General features: G+C 42.5%; 1 long non-coding RNA gene across 1 annotated transcript in view; it reads left to right on the forward strand.

Moving 5' to 3' along the window:
- The window catches only part of LOC131139551 (uncharacterized), a 20,569-nt gene continuing 5,296 nt past the window's right edge, over positions 1–15,273 (forward strand). Inside the window, exons 1-4 of the long non-coding RNA XR_009132257.1 lie at positions 1–129; positions 10,181–10,375; positions 12,143–12,283; positions 15,102–15,209. This is a non-coding gene — a long non-coding RNA (uncharacterized LOC131139551). The remainder of the gene's footprint in view (positions 130–10,180; positions 10,376–12,142; positions 12,284–15,101; positions 15,210–15,273) is intronic.

Consider the following 15,273-nt stretch of genomic DNA (forward strand, 5'->3'; position numbering starts at 1 on the left):
GTTCCCTGCCGGCACATGTTGACTTTATCAGACGCTGCACTTTGACCTGGATCTTTGTGTGTATGTGTGTGTGTGTGTGTGTAAGTGTGTGTCTGGGACTCTCTACCTTCAGCTGAGCTACAAGTTAAGGTAAAAAGCAAACAGGAAGTGAATGTCTTTGTACTTTGGGAGGGGTGGGGATCTCCTACATGCATGCGTTTCTTTGCAAAGAGTGTGCATGTGTGCGCATGTGTGTGTGTGTATGACGGTGATGATTTAAGCAGTACTAGTATGGCTCCTGTGAACAGGATGCTCTTAGAGTAGGCAGCATGTCAAGGGTAACTGAAAATGATGGACATTGTAATTATTCTAATAATAATTATTACCATTTATTTGATCTGTGTTTTATGTAATTATTACATAATTCCAAATACATAATTCCACTGTTTATACTAGTACTATAAATAACCATAAAATGTATGATATGGATGTATATTTTTTTATCTTGTATTGTATCTTATATTTGTTTTATTCATTCTAAGGGAAATTCAGATTAATTCACTTTGGACTTTTTCACATATCCATAAACATTCATTTCTATTTGGTTGTTTTTTTAGTTAGTTAACCAGATTATAAACACATTTTGTAAAACCTTTTGGCTTGGTGAATAGCAGTAAAAATATGCACTTCTTTTTACAATTGTAAATGAAAATACTTTTAGGGAATAATGCTTATATTTTAAGGAAAAATGTCAAACTTAAGCATGAAGTGAGGGCAGATCCAAAATAGGATTGTTTGGCCTTGTTCAGAGTCCTGTGCCATTTTGTTTTGACACATATTTAAAGTGAGAGCGCTTGAATTTTGGGGGTTCAATGCCTTGCTAAAAGGCACCTCAGCATAGTCGAGGAAGCAAACTAGCGCCTCTCAAGCTGGCAGCCATGATGACCGTATTTCTAGAGTCTGTCGTCCATGGAGTTGTGGAAAAGTTCTAAGAACTTCCTTGATCACTTTAAAAGTATCATGCCTGACACACGTGCATGGCTTCATCATTCAGGTTAGGCTTACAGGAAACAGGCTGTGTTTTGTATTCCAGAGCCAAAGATGGCACATTAGTCATGACAGAGAAAACAACGGAAATATGAGCGTGAACAATTTTCTTCTTTATTGACTTTGACAGTGTTGAGGTTCAGAAATGAATCAGGCATGGCAAGCAGGATAGCGCCATTCAACCTCGTGCTTATGTGCTTTTTTTCCACTTTCACACCCTGCTCTAATTTCACACTGTGGTTGCGTGATGGCTCGTAGTCGTGTCTCGAATCAGTGGACCAGTGGACCAGAGCGGACTCTGGGCTGCTTACTTGGGGCCCACAGCTCACCGATATGAGCTCCGTGCAGTGACGCCTGTGTGTGCATGGCTAATTTGGTTGTTATTGCCGCTTCCAATGGAGGCAAAGCGTGTTGGTTGGCGGGGGCCAGGTTTTAGTTCCACTCGCTAGTCTAAATGTGCACACAGAGACTGATGTGAACTCCCTCTGGGTTACCCCCCCCCCCCCCCCCCACCAAGCCCCTCACCCACTCCTGAATCTCTTTCGTGACCCTTTGACAACATTAAAATAGGTTGTTTCATTTCATTGATGGAGATGCTTACGCCTGAATGACAGTGTTTCTATTCTGATTGGTGCACATTGCATGCACTGATGGCTTTACTTTGGATGACAAACAAGTGCTTGTTAGCCATACTGTCAACACAGAGACAAAGAAGGGCAATACAACACAGGCTTCAGCCAAGCCAAACTATGTTTAAAAAACAGAACCACAAAAAAATGATGCATAAATATAGTAAAAAGTAATAGTAAAAAAACTATTGGGCATCACGTTTGCACATCAATACTACAGCCAGGAAGTTGTGGGTTAGAATCCAGCGCACTCTGTGTAGAGTTTGCATGTTCCCCCTGTATTTGCTTGGGTTGATCCCAAACCACCTGGACAAAAGCACACACAAAACACAAACAGTTAGTGGTTTGGCCATAGCACCATAACAGAAAAGAGGCAAAAATGTCAGTGACTATTTTTCAAAGTCAAAGCTGATGTGTGTGAATATCTTGTTTTGCTTAAAACACAACGGCAATCTCTCTGCTTTCATGGATGACTAAGAAAATTAAACAGGATACACTGAAAATAAAGGGGCTGCACGGCGGTCGAGTGGTTAGCGCGCAGACCTCACAGCTAGGATGCCCAAGTTCAATCCCACCCTCGGCGATCTCTGTGTGGAGTTTGCATGTTCTCCCCGTGCATGCGTGGGTTTTCTCCGGGTACTCCGGTTTCCTCCCACATTCCAAAAACATGCTAGGTTAATTGGCGACTCCAAATTGTCCATAGGTATGAATGTGAGTGTGAATGGTTGTTTGTCTATATGTGCCCTGTGATTGGCTGGCGACCAGTCCAGGGTGTACCCCGCCTCTCGCCTGAAGACAACTGGAATAGGCTCCAGCAACCCCCCCCCCCGCGACCCTTGTGAGGATAAGCGGTAGAAAATGAATGAATGAATGAGTAATAATTGTTGTAGTTAATTATACAGTCTTAGCTTTTCTGTGGGTGACAGCTGGAGTAGCCTCATGTGAAACAAGTGGAATAGGTTTCCAGTCCGCAAGTTAACCAAGCTCCCGATCTCATTCCACATCACAGTGTATAGTGGTGTATATAGGAATGCTAGTTGTCACAAGCCTAGAGCACCCTGTTGCGGCTGTTGATGGTATAGTTCACTCCTTTGCTCATGTCAGTCAGTATGAATTAACATTTTAAAGCATGTATATATATTTTGATGGATGCAGTAAGTCACAGCCAGGGCCAGCCAAACTATGGAAGAAAGTGTGACTTATCGTTCGGAATATATGCTACATACTGTATCTGTATGTAGAATACAGTTTATGGAGAATATCCAGTATGGAGGGATGGAGGGATGGATAGACTGCATCACAAATATGACATTTATGGAATATAAATTTTATATAAATATAAATTTTGAATAAAAATTGTCTGACAATTATTATAGTTGGATTGACTTGAAATGTATCAAAAATATGTTTTTATTATTTTTCTTATTTGTATTTTTATTTTCTTATTTATTTATTTTTCTATTTGTCTCAGTGCGCTCTTCAAAAAACCTACTGTAACTTTAGGGTGCTTGGCCGAATCCCCACCAAATTTTGTACACACCTTTAATGGACTGGCAAGCGCATGTCTGTAAAATTTTGAAAAACATGGCCGCCATCAAGCAAAACGTAAGATGATTATTAGTGATGATACAGTCCAAAGAGACTTTCACTTTATTAATGTTACAGTCCCTCAAACCAAATCACACTCCCATCATCACAGTGCTTCTCGCCTTATAAACAAACATCTCATTAGCAGTTTAATACATCTCACACACAAATAAACGCATACATATTCCAGTCTCACTGCTCACTGCAAATGTCCTGTCTCCAGGATGCGCCCAGTGACTGTGTGATGTGGACACTGTGTGTGTTGTCGCCAACTAATACGTGCGCTTGCAGCAACTAATGGTTGAGCTTTACCATCAAACTCTCACACTATAGGCATTTGTAGATTGGTGTTCGCGTGATGTGCCATCAATTGGGGATCATCATCATGCAGAGGCAGGCTTGGATTCGTGATAATGAGGAACGAGACTGGATGCAACTGTGAGACAAATCCTGGATGCATGTGCTGTAAAGTGTGAGCACTTCTAACTGGATTTACCTGATTTGTGCCGGTTTATGACCTAATATGATACAGCAGCCAGCCTCATTATGAGACCTAAACATGTTTATGTGTGTGCGTGTGTGTAAGTCGACCGATCAGGGATCTCTTGTTAGAGTGCTTAAACACAACAAGAGAGACTGCAAGAAGGAAGCCGTGCAGGGCCAGCTAGTGTTCCATGCTTACTTGGGTGTAATGACCCATCAATGGTGACATCTTGTTGCATCAACTTCTGCTTCCCTTCACTTGTCTGTCTGGGCCGGACTTGTCCCTTTACACCATCCCTCTCCCCTTCTTGCTCCCACTAAGCCATTACCTGTATTCTGTCCTCTTTGTATACCTCTGTTAACAGATTGAAAATCAAACATTTACAAATCATTCTATCATTGTTGTTTGGTCTTTTTTCGATGGATGGATAGCATATTTATGGAAAAACATAGCGTTTCCAGTGGAGCACATGTATGTATTATAAAGCGGTGTATCGTCAGGGCCAGCATAGCCTAAATGCTATCAGAAGCACTACATTTAGAACTTAAATTCTAGTATTTGTTATTCCCAACAATCTATTTTCATTTTGAAGCATGTCTCTTGGCTGCACTGCGTGCAGTATCAGTGTATGTTTGTTTTTTGTCCCATCAGATTTCAGCTTCTATGTGTTACCATGTCTAAACGTCTCAAGGCCTTCACAATCAGTAGTGCAGGCCTATGTCACTTAAACACTATTAGCTATAAGGCTGTTTCTTTAACCAGTTAGATTTCAGGTTCCCTTCAGAGATCCAGGGAGTAGGTGTAAACCTATGCCTAACACTCAAAGTTACCAGGGCCCTTGAATGCATTACGTGAACAGCATAGCATTCTGTTCCGACAGGACGTAAGCAGGCTCTCGGATGCATGATGGATGCATGATTACTGTTAAAAACATCATTTATTGTGGGGACATTTTTTCTTTTGTGCTGGTCTACACACAACATTCTAGGAAGATCTCCCTTTACGCTATTAGACTGTGTTTGTTTGTGGGCGTGGGCATGGGTGTATGTGTGTGAAGAAGCAGCGGAGAGGGAGTGGGGTCAGCTGACGAGTTGTCTCACTAGGACACTGAGGCTGACTCGCCTCAGGGTCTGCTCTGAGCTCCACCTCTGACAGGCTTCATACTTATTGCTCAATGACATTCCATGTTTTCTTTTGGTTTTGCTGTAAGATTGATTCCCCACATATGTTTGAAATATCTCCAGAGCCCTACAGCAGGGTGACCGCCACAGTGGCACACATGGAGGCAGCCAGAAACAGAGGTGGTGCTGCAGGAGCTGGGGTGGTTTGATGTTCATAGCTAAAATTTGAAAAGGCAATGAGCCGTGCAAAATCAGACCATGACTTATACCTCAAACTGTAAAGACTGGTCTCCTATAAGTTTATCCCGAAGCATCTATTAAACTGCTGTAGCGATAATACTATGCGGTATACTTAAATATCAAGAAAAAAATTCCATCATATTACATTAATTAATTTGTCATTTTTATTTTCAGAGATTATGTTTTAAAAGAGTTTTAACAGTATTTAAGAGTTGTGAAGTGTGCACATGGATTCGGTATGTATGTATATTTACTGTATGCTACTTGTGCTTGAGTTGTTGCGGGCGGAAAACAATAGTCAGTCTCATCCTAAAGTGGACACAAAAGATGGCGTCATTGTAGTTGGGAGGGCGAGGCGAGGAGCGGTGAGTTGCAGAGAGTTTTAGGTGTCAAAATATATTACATTATTTTACATATTATATACATATTATATATTATAATATTACATATTGTATATTATGACAGCACTAATATACTGTATACATAGAAGGAATAATTAACACCATATTCCTTCTGAAAAAATAATACAATTTGTCAAAAGCTAGAAATGATATATTTTTCAATATTTTGTCTTTTTCATAGCAAAATGTTGTAATATTACAAACAAGTTGTGCTTTTAAATGAAGTTGTTTTTAATTAAACAGTTGGCTGCACGGTGGTTAGGGTTTAGTGCTCAGGCCACACAGCTTGGAGATTCGAGTTTGATTCCACCCTCGGGCATCTCTGTGAGGAGTTTGCATGTTCTCTCATGTTTTCTCCGGGTACTACGGTTTCTTCCCATATTCCAAAAACATGCTAGGTTAATTGGCGACTCCAAATTGTCCATAGATATGAATGTGAGTGTGAATGGTTGTTTGTCTATATGTGCCCTGTGATTGGCTGGCGACCAGTTCAGGGTGTACCCGGCCTCTTGCTCGATGACAGCACCCAATGACAGCTGGGATAGGCTCCAGCACGCCCGCGACCCTTGTGAGGATAAGTGGTAGAAAATGAATGAATGAATAATTAAACAGGAAATGAATCATTTTATAATGTATACATCCACACACATCTACCCCAAATGTAAAAATATTGATATTGTCATATGAGAACCTGTAATTTCAATGTTATTTTTGTAACTTTATTAGTTTCTTTTTGCTGTAACTCTAACACTACTTTGCAAAACAGTGATCGTTCATGGGAAATGGCCGTGATGCAAGACCTAATACAACACAAACAATGTTGGAGACAAGTTGACACACTATGAAGGTGATGTTGATGAATAAAACGCAATTTTTCTCGGATTGTGCTGATGTGTGAGTTTGGGAAGTTTTCTGTCCCTCTGGCCTGCCTCCTTGCATCAGGCTCAGGTCTCTCCTGAGGTGTACCATAATTGTTTAGAGCCTTATGATGCCATGTTCCCCTTTATGATAATGGTTCCGTGGTGCGATTGTGTTCACATCCGGCTTTGTTGTCTCTGAAGTGAGGTGTGAGAGAAGGGGGGGCACAGATCCACTGTTTTAACCACTTTAATGCAATTTAACAATGTCACGTATTCTTTTCACGTTTCATTGGGGTCCTTTACGTGTGAAATTGCGGCGGCCTGAGCGATACGGGGGCGCAGCAGAGGCGGGGTCATGCTGAAGCGCCAGATGTGGGAGGGCGAGCGCAATTAATGGCTACACATTGTTCAGTGGCTGTATGCGCACACCTTCAGTGAATTAAGCGGCACTCTCAGGGCGTGACTGTTTGAATAACGCGAATGAGGGGTGAACCCTCTCGCTCACAGCTGAAGCCAAATGCAGCCATTGCATCCAATTAGCTTATATGTCCTCAAATTACATGCTTAACTAGTCGTTTTATTAGTTTGCACAAATTGTTTGTCATTGGATATGCTCTGAGTCGCTCAATTCAACACTTTGTACTTCTTCGGTTTCTAATAACTTGATATTGTGCAGCAGTGGGCTTCATCATCATGACATTTTTTGCCTTGACATATTCAGGTGGACAGTCGGTTCAAATGGCAAACCAATTATGGGAAGGACTATTAATGAGGTCTGTGTGCTGCTGTCACTTTGGACCCCACACAATGCGGTTGAGAGCTGAGGTAATGCTCATTATTGACAGTCGTGCGACAGACACGATGAGCATATGGTGCTCTCTTACAGCTATTAGCAAGATCATAACATCTCTTCATCCTTATGGAGGATGACAAGAACATCAAGTGTTTTTCAGTAATAATGACTCTATCAGGGCGAGTCAAGTCAATTGCATCAGGGCCGCATTTTCAGAAAACTAAGTGATAAACTAAGAGCCTTCACTATTAGTCTTAGATTCTGTTGCAAAAACACAAACTTCAAAGATTCTCTCTGACTGACATAAGCGCTCTGCTGTTTTGAAGGACCTCATGCAAATGTACACATCAAAGATCCTCTACGTGGCTCGTCACTCCCAAGTGTTGAACAGGCCACGTTGAAACCAAAATATGCCATCAAATGACTTGACACTCAGAGCTTTTCTTCCTGTCACTCATGCACACGCCAGTCATTTGGTGATTCAGACACCCACTGGAAAAAAAGTGGTTGACTCGATACTGCTCACCGAAGGAAAAGCTGTAAAGTCGATACTGACCATCGCTAAAAAAGCAGGCGTCGCTGTATTTGCTATTGAAGCATCGGCTCATGATGATGCAATGCTCATTCATTCATTTTCTACCGCTTTTCCTCACGAGGGTCGCGTGGGTGCTGGAGCCTATCCCAGCTGTCTTCGGGCGAGAGGTGGGGTACACCCTGGACTGGTCACCAGCCAATCACAGGGCACATATAGACAAACAACCATTCACACTCACATTCATACCTATGGACAATTTGGAGTCGCCAATTAACCTAGCATGTTTTCGGAATGTGGGAGGAAACAGGAGTACCCAGAGAAAACCCACGCATGCACGGGGAGAACATGCAAACTCCACACAGAGATGGCTGAGGGTGGAATTGAAGCCTGGTCTCCTAGCTGTGAGGTCTGCGCGCTAACCACTAGACCGCCGTGCCGCCCATGGTCAAAATAATCAACTTCAATTGTTCAGGTATACCTAATGAAATGTCCAGTGAGGTTTGTATGAAACATAAATATGATCAGATGAAATTGTTTTTAATCTCGGTTAAATTATGCAAATTTCAAAAATTTTTTCTCAAGTTTCAGCTGACTCGAGTCATCATTGACTGACCCCCACACGGTGCCAGCGGTATTGATGACAATCCAGGGCCTGTCCTAGCCGTGGCCCTGGTGTCATCTCTCCAGATTCCTTCAACTCTAGCCCGACAGTACGGCACACCTCTACCCTCCACCTGCCCCCTCATGTCTGGACGGAGGAGGGAGTCAGGTGGGGGAGGCAACAATGGTGGTGGTGGTGCTCCCCCCGGGGCTGTCTGCTGGAGCGAGGTGACCCAGCTTGTCGCTCGATGACCTGTGAGAGGGACGTTATGAAGTGTGAGTGGCTGTCACCCTAACTGCTTGTGACAGCACGACTCCCGGTGCAGCTGTGCCAGGCCGCCCCAGCCAGAGAGCCAGTGTCTGTGCAGGGAGGCTGTGATGGCTGACGGCGTGGGCTGTGGTGGGGTGCTGACACACAGGAGTGGTCTGGTGCGGCAGGAGAGGGAGGTGAGGGTGTGTTCAGGGCCCTTTTAGTTCTCATGGTGTAATGACTTCTCCGTTGACTTTGAAGCTTAGAGGGTGGCCTTGAGGCCTTGCCTTGTCAGTCCTGCCTCAGTTGGGCGGTTGGACATTGAGGATTGAAGGAGGAGGTTAGGAACCAGATAATGCCCTTAAAAACCAGGAGGGCTACACACATATGCATAACATTAGCATTCTGTTCTGACAGTTCAGTCGCAAATGGTCCAGGATGCTCTAGATCAGTGGTCTCAAACACACGGCCCGCGGGCCAAATGTGGCCCGCAGGACACTAGTTTGAGGCCCCCGCCTTGATATGAAAGTTTAATGTTAGTGCGGCCCGCGCAAGTTTGATATGGATGCTGTATGGTATCATGTACCCACAAAACAATATTACGTTTGATTAATGTTCATGTTAAAGGTTAAATAACTGTTAATAGTTATCCTCCCTATCCGTGTGGAAGTGGTAAGTTTTTGGCTTTTTAAGTTTAAAGGAAATAACTTGGAGGCTACCATTTAGGTCGCTAGCCCTCTAGTTTGCGAGTTAGCATGTGTCTCAAGACCCTGCAGTTGCGCAATATGTTGTAAATAAAAAGAGTATAAATGTGACTATAGTCGTGTTTTGTCATGTCTACAGGGCTCTAATAATGCTTTGTTAATTTTAATCAGAAAAAAAAATAATTTGTCCAACCACCAACTATATGTGGTTTCTTAAGTTTTTATTATTTGCCGTTTTATTAATATTATTATTATTATATTTATTTATTACTGATTGATTGATTTTCTTTATTCTTGATTTGTTTATTTATTTTATTTCTTATTTCTTATTTTGTGTAGAAAAATAAAAATTAAGATATTTGAGAACTGGAATGTTTTATCAGAGCTTTTCTTGTAGAAAATCGAAACCAAAGCAAAGTTTAGTCATTTTTCTGTTTTTAATAAATATGTTGGTTTTTTTTGGAAAACCTGATGCGGCCCAGCCTCGCCCAGACCCTAGCTCCAGTGGCTCCCAGATAAATTGAGGTTGAGACCCCTGCTCTAGATTAACTTCAAAGTGGATTTTACAATGATGCATTACACGACAATGGTTTATCATATAGTCATGTCATGTATATCACGAAGCAGTTACATTTTGGCTGCATCTCCGGTTCATGACCTTTATGTTCAATTTTCCTCACAATTCAGGTTTACAGGGTTCCATGTTACAACTTGCATCAAACTTGACTCACATCGCAGTCTACAAACGGAACTGACTCACAACCAGAACATCGTTGTCTGTCTGTGATTGACAGAAGATCAGTGCATAGCGAATACCTCATCAGTCATCTAGGATTGGCCTTTTTGGAAGTGCAATTTTTCAAACCCCTGCTCTGCATCACTAAACTTTGCACCTCTGTCCTTCTGTCTGCGTCCCGCTGTCACGGCTGACCTGCGTCCTCTCTCTGCAGGGTCTCTCCTGGTTGCGCCCAGCTGGCGCCCCTACGAGTGGGCTGGGCAGAGGCAGGAGGCTGTGCCAGCTCTACTGGTGCAGAAGGGGGCACACCAGGCAGACAGGCCCAGTGTCAGCAGCAGCAGCGGCATCGACTATCCCCCTGGCTACAGCACAAACATATGCCGGCGTCCTCCATGTTTGTGTATATACAGTATGTTTACTACTGAAGCCCAATTGCGTGCACACCAGCATCCGTGGAACAATGCCAAATAGGTTTGAGCCGACTGGGACCGGGCGACTGGGACAAAATGAAAATTGAATTGGAAACTTGCTTACACACTTGAGAGCAGCTTGAGAGTGTTTACAAGCTAATTCATGCAATATATTATTTTAGTGCATGTAAGCACTAAAAACTGTGACAATCCAGATAGACAGCTTTATAGATAGAAAGAACAGGGAAGTACATTGTTTAAGGTTGTTTACACAAGCATAAAAAGACGCTGCTGATAGCGATTGGAACGCTATTTGACAAACTTGTTCCATTTCTGAATAGTATAGTCAATTTTCTTTTTGTATTCAATGCAGCCATTCAATCCATTTACAGTACTTTTCATCTTGTTATATTGCTGTTTATTGAATGTGGTTGTGTACTTCAGTGTCTTGCTGAAAACTATTTTCCAAAGGAAATCATGGAAATTAAATTACATTACATGTTAAAAGGTTATACATTGAATAATACAACTTTAATTTTCAAGTGTCGTACAGTGCAAAAAGATGTTAACCACTAATTATATAACACGTGCAAATGTACTGTAAATAACAGTATACGTACATTGCTTTTTCTGATGTTCGCTTAACTCCTCATGTTGTCTTATTTCGTAATAAGTGTCACTAAAATAAATTAGGGGAATTAAAGTCAAAACTCAAAGTCAAATGTTCTTGTTCTGGTAGCAAAATATCTCGGCTATTTATTATTACTTATGTATGTACAATAAGCAAATTGGTCATAGATAGTGTCTGGTATTTTCCGTTTTAGTAAGCACTTTTGACTTTGATTTCAGAGATTTAATTTGTCTTAAAGTGCCATATTTTGTAGTATACACGTGTATTTGTGTCACTTTTAATGCAAACAAATTGATGAACTGGATGCATTTTTCCTGCCTGGTGGCACTTGTGCCCCCGCTGCCCACCACTTCAGCTTGACCTTCTTCCTGCTGCAACTTTGTTAACCCGACGAAAGCTCCCTGCCTTGACGCCATTGGGGTCTTTGCACCTACATTGTCTGTGTGGAACTTTAAAACTTATGAACTGAAATGTCAGGAAACAAGCACCCAAATGCTTCAAACCATATTGAAATTCTCCAGTGCTTCTGCAAAACAAGTACATTTGCATAGTCTTTGATTATATTACAGGGTTCATGAGTGTTCATCCAAACTTCCTTATTTGTCCCTCTGTGAATGTGTGTGTGGTGACCTCTTTCACACAGAGAGACCCCCAATTGTGCTCCAGCAGACAGCCGAGCTCAGTCAAGCAGAGCCGGCATGCTCACTGGCATTTCACACGCCCAAACGTGTGCACGTAAACACACATGAGTACCATTTATCTAGCTGGGGTCACATGTGACACATACAGAGGATATGGGGGCTCGGATATGGAAATAATGGTTGGGGTCTTCGCCTTTAGAAGTGCTGCACTCAAATCCATCTATTTTGCCACCCCTCAGAAAAGATGCCAGGCAGACTTCCGCTTTTAAACTTGTACATCTTTTAAAATCAAGTCACAGCCTAATTGATGCCACCCATGCAGAAGCTGTTGTCGTCTATTTTCACACACACTTTTTGAGGAGGTGGGGTGGGGGGTGGGATGTGGGGGGCGGTCTATCTACACTGTCTCAACTCATCCAACTGTGAGATGCTCCTTTCCCCTTTCCCCATCCTGCCAACATCCCACTAATGGTGTTTCTATCTCTTCTCCATAGGAGGCAAATGAAGCTTTTAAGCAGGGTGGAGGGATGTGGGTGAGAGGAAGAGCGAGAAAGGGGGCGGTGGTGGCTTACCACTGAAAAGAATAATTGACTTTCTGCGGAGCGTCACTTATCCTCCATCAACACCTTTGACTGGTGAGTGCATGTGTGTTTGGACTACAAGATAACATCACCATATTTGCAGCAATTTCAGCAGAAATATCAAAGTGATTAATTTTTTTCCATCAAATTAATCACAGGTGGCAAATTAATTAATCATGATTAATCACCCTTTGCAGATTTTATATATTTACAATTTTATTTCTTTACATTTTATATATTTGTATGTATTAATAGGGCTAAATGAACAGAACAATTAAATCATGTTAAAAAAAAAGTACAAAAACAATACAAAACACTATGTATAGTAAGCAATTCGGAATGCAAGCTACAAAATCCACGGAAAGCACAGTACCGAGACCATACTGAGACTGGTTCGAGACCGCAGAATTTTATGACTTAAAGAGAAGACCATCGTCATTTCAGAGGTATCATCGACTGCAATGCACACATACATACATACATACTACACATCTCCATTTCCTGTGAAACAGTCTATCAACGTGTTTGGGTATTGAGGGTGTTTCTGCGTGTCTAACATCCATAACACTCATTTCTGGTTCAAGTAACAAACGATAAGCCTTCAAATGCGCTGTACTATGGAGGTAAACATAGCACATGTCACCAAACACCTTATATGGCATCCTAACCATTCATGCTAGGTTAATTGGCGACTCCAAATTTTCCGCAGGTACGAATGTGAGTGTGAATGGTTGTTTGTCTATATGTGCCCTGTGATTGGCTGGCAACCAGTCCAGGGTGTACCCCACCTCTTGCCCAATGTCAGCTGGGTCAGCTTGGGTTTTTCCCCGACAAAAATTTGTAAAACTGATGTTCAGTTGTCCATTAATTTTTCTATAGTCATTATTTTTGCATTATTTTCTGCACATGTTTTGTGTTATCATTTTGGGTGTCTAGAATGGATTAATTGGACTTTTCTATGGGAAAATTTGTTTTGGTTAGAGTTTGTTTTGGTTTGAGTTGGACATCCTGGCACAGCTAATGACATTAACCAAGGCGCCACTGTCTTTTTTGGATTCATTCATTTTTCTCACCTTCTTATCAAAGTGCTGCTGACTTTGTTTGGCTCAATTGTGAGGTACTTTGCAGCCGTAATCAATAAGATAATGATTTTGCCGCTTCCTGGAGTCCATAATGCCCTTAGCATCCAACTATATTGCCAAATGGGCCAGCTGTTTGCAGGTATACCTTGTATACCAGGTACATAGGTATACGTATGCACACATTCTCAGCTTATTCCACAAACTTAAGCTCATATCTGGATTTGAGCCAAGCGTCACGCATGAGGATGTACATAGAGTAACATAACCCCCACCCCCACCCGCCTGCTGTAAACACCACCACCACCCACAGCTGCACACCCTTCTCCTGTCACGGTGATAATCTCTTTGTCACTGGCCGTCTGTTACACATTTGAACGTCTGATTCGGTGAATGTCCGAGTGGCAGGTTTGACTTTAGTGCCACAGGATGTCTTCAGCTGTGTGTGTGTGTGTGTGTGTGTGTGTGTCTGTGTGTGTTTGTACACCCAGTGCCATAGGTGGTGGGAACTCCATCCATGTCAAAGTGTGTATGTGTCCAGCTAGAATGTTAAACAAAGGACAAAGAAAGATCTCTTGTAAATGTTGGAATTTGTTGTTATATTTTCTTCACAAATGTACTTTAAAAGGCAGCTTTAAAAAGTATTTCTTTTTGCCTTACCTTATGCAAAATCATCACAGTTCCACATTTGGGCAAGGCAGATTTCTGTCCCCAGTGCACCAAGCAAAGGCTATTAAGGCATGCTTGGATGAGTTGGTGTGAAGGAGCCCCTTTGGGATGACCGAGAACAGATGATGAAAATACACCAGACTGGAAGCTGTCAAAGTGGAGACCAAGTTCATGTTGTTTTCCTGATGGTGTGAGGCACAGGTATCCCAATACTTTTGTCCATATAGTAATCCCTCATTTATGGCGTTTGTGTGTTACTATAAATGTGTTCCCTAGGCAACCAGCAAGAGAGGAGGACAGAGTTTCATTATTGTGTGGGTAGCCTGTGTTTTTTTCATTCCTTCAATCATTTTCTACCGCTTATCCTCACGTGAGTCGCGGGGGTGCTGGAGCCTATCCCAGCTGTCTTCGAGCAAGAGGCGGGGTACACCCTGGACTGGACTCATATAGACAAACAACCATTCACACTCACATTCATACCTATGGACAATTTGGAGTCGCCAATTAACCTAGCATGTTTTTGGAATGTGGGAGGAAACCGGAGTACCCGGAGAAAACCCACGCATGCACAGGGAGAACATGCAAACTCCTCACAGAGATGCTCAGGGTGAAATCGAACTCAGGTCTCCTAGCTGTGTGGCATGCGCGCTAACCTCCTTTACCAAATGAGTTGATTTGATTAATATAAAATATGTTGATGCGGTGGCGTGATTAACATCGGAAGTATGAAAGACACTTTAAGTGGCGGGTGAAAGTTTTTGTTTTTCTTCAAAAAGCTCCTTAGCTCCTTTTCCTTCTTTTGCCTTTCACCCCGGCACCCCCCACCCCCCCACCCCCTTGCCTGGCGACACCTTCTTCTCTTTGCTGGATCTGTTGTTTGCGCTCCTCTTGTCACTCCACTGCAATCATCCTTGCAGGGGGCCTTGTCATCTCTATCTACTCATATCCTGCACTCCCTTTTTGCTTGGAGCACTACTGCACTTAAATGTCAGGCCTGATGAGTCGGCCACACCCACCTGCCACATCAGCTCAGTGCCTGCTAAAAGCTTTTATGGAGGAGAGTGTGAGCCTGGTGGTTGATACAAATTAAAGACTTTCTTGTTCCTTTTTTGTCTCTTTTGAAGCAATGCAGGTACTGAAGAGAACAACTTCTGGAAGGAGAAGGAATGTGAGAGATGGAGTGGGACTGGCTGCCATCCAGTGGCTTCATATAAGTACATCGATGACCACTGGTAATAAATATACAGTTCCAAGATTATTCATAACAAGGCCACAAGGGGCTAGTCTGGCTGGAAA

The sequence above is a fragment of the Doryrhamphus excisus genome, chromosome 12 (genome assembly GCF_030265055.1).
Source record: "Doryrhamphus excisus isolate RoL2022-K1 chromosome 12, RoL_Dexc_1.0, whole genome shotgun sequence".
In the NCBI taxonomy this organism is placed as follows: Eukaryota; Metazoa; Chordata; class Actinopteri; order Syngnathiformes; family Syngnathidae; genus Doryrhamphus; species Doryrhamphus excisus.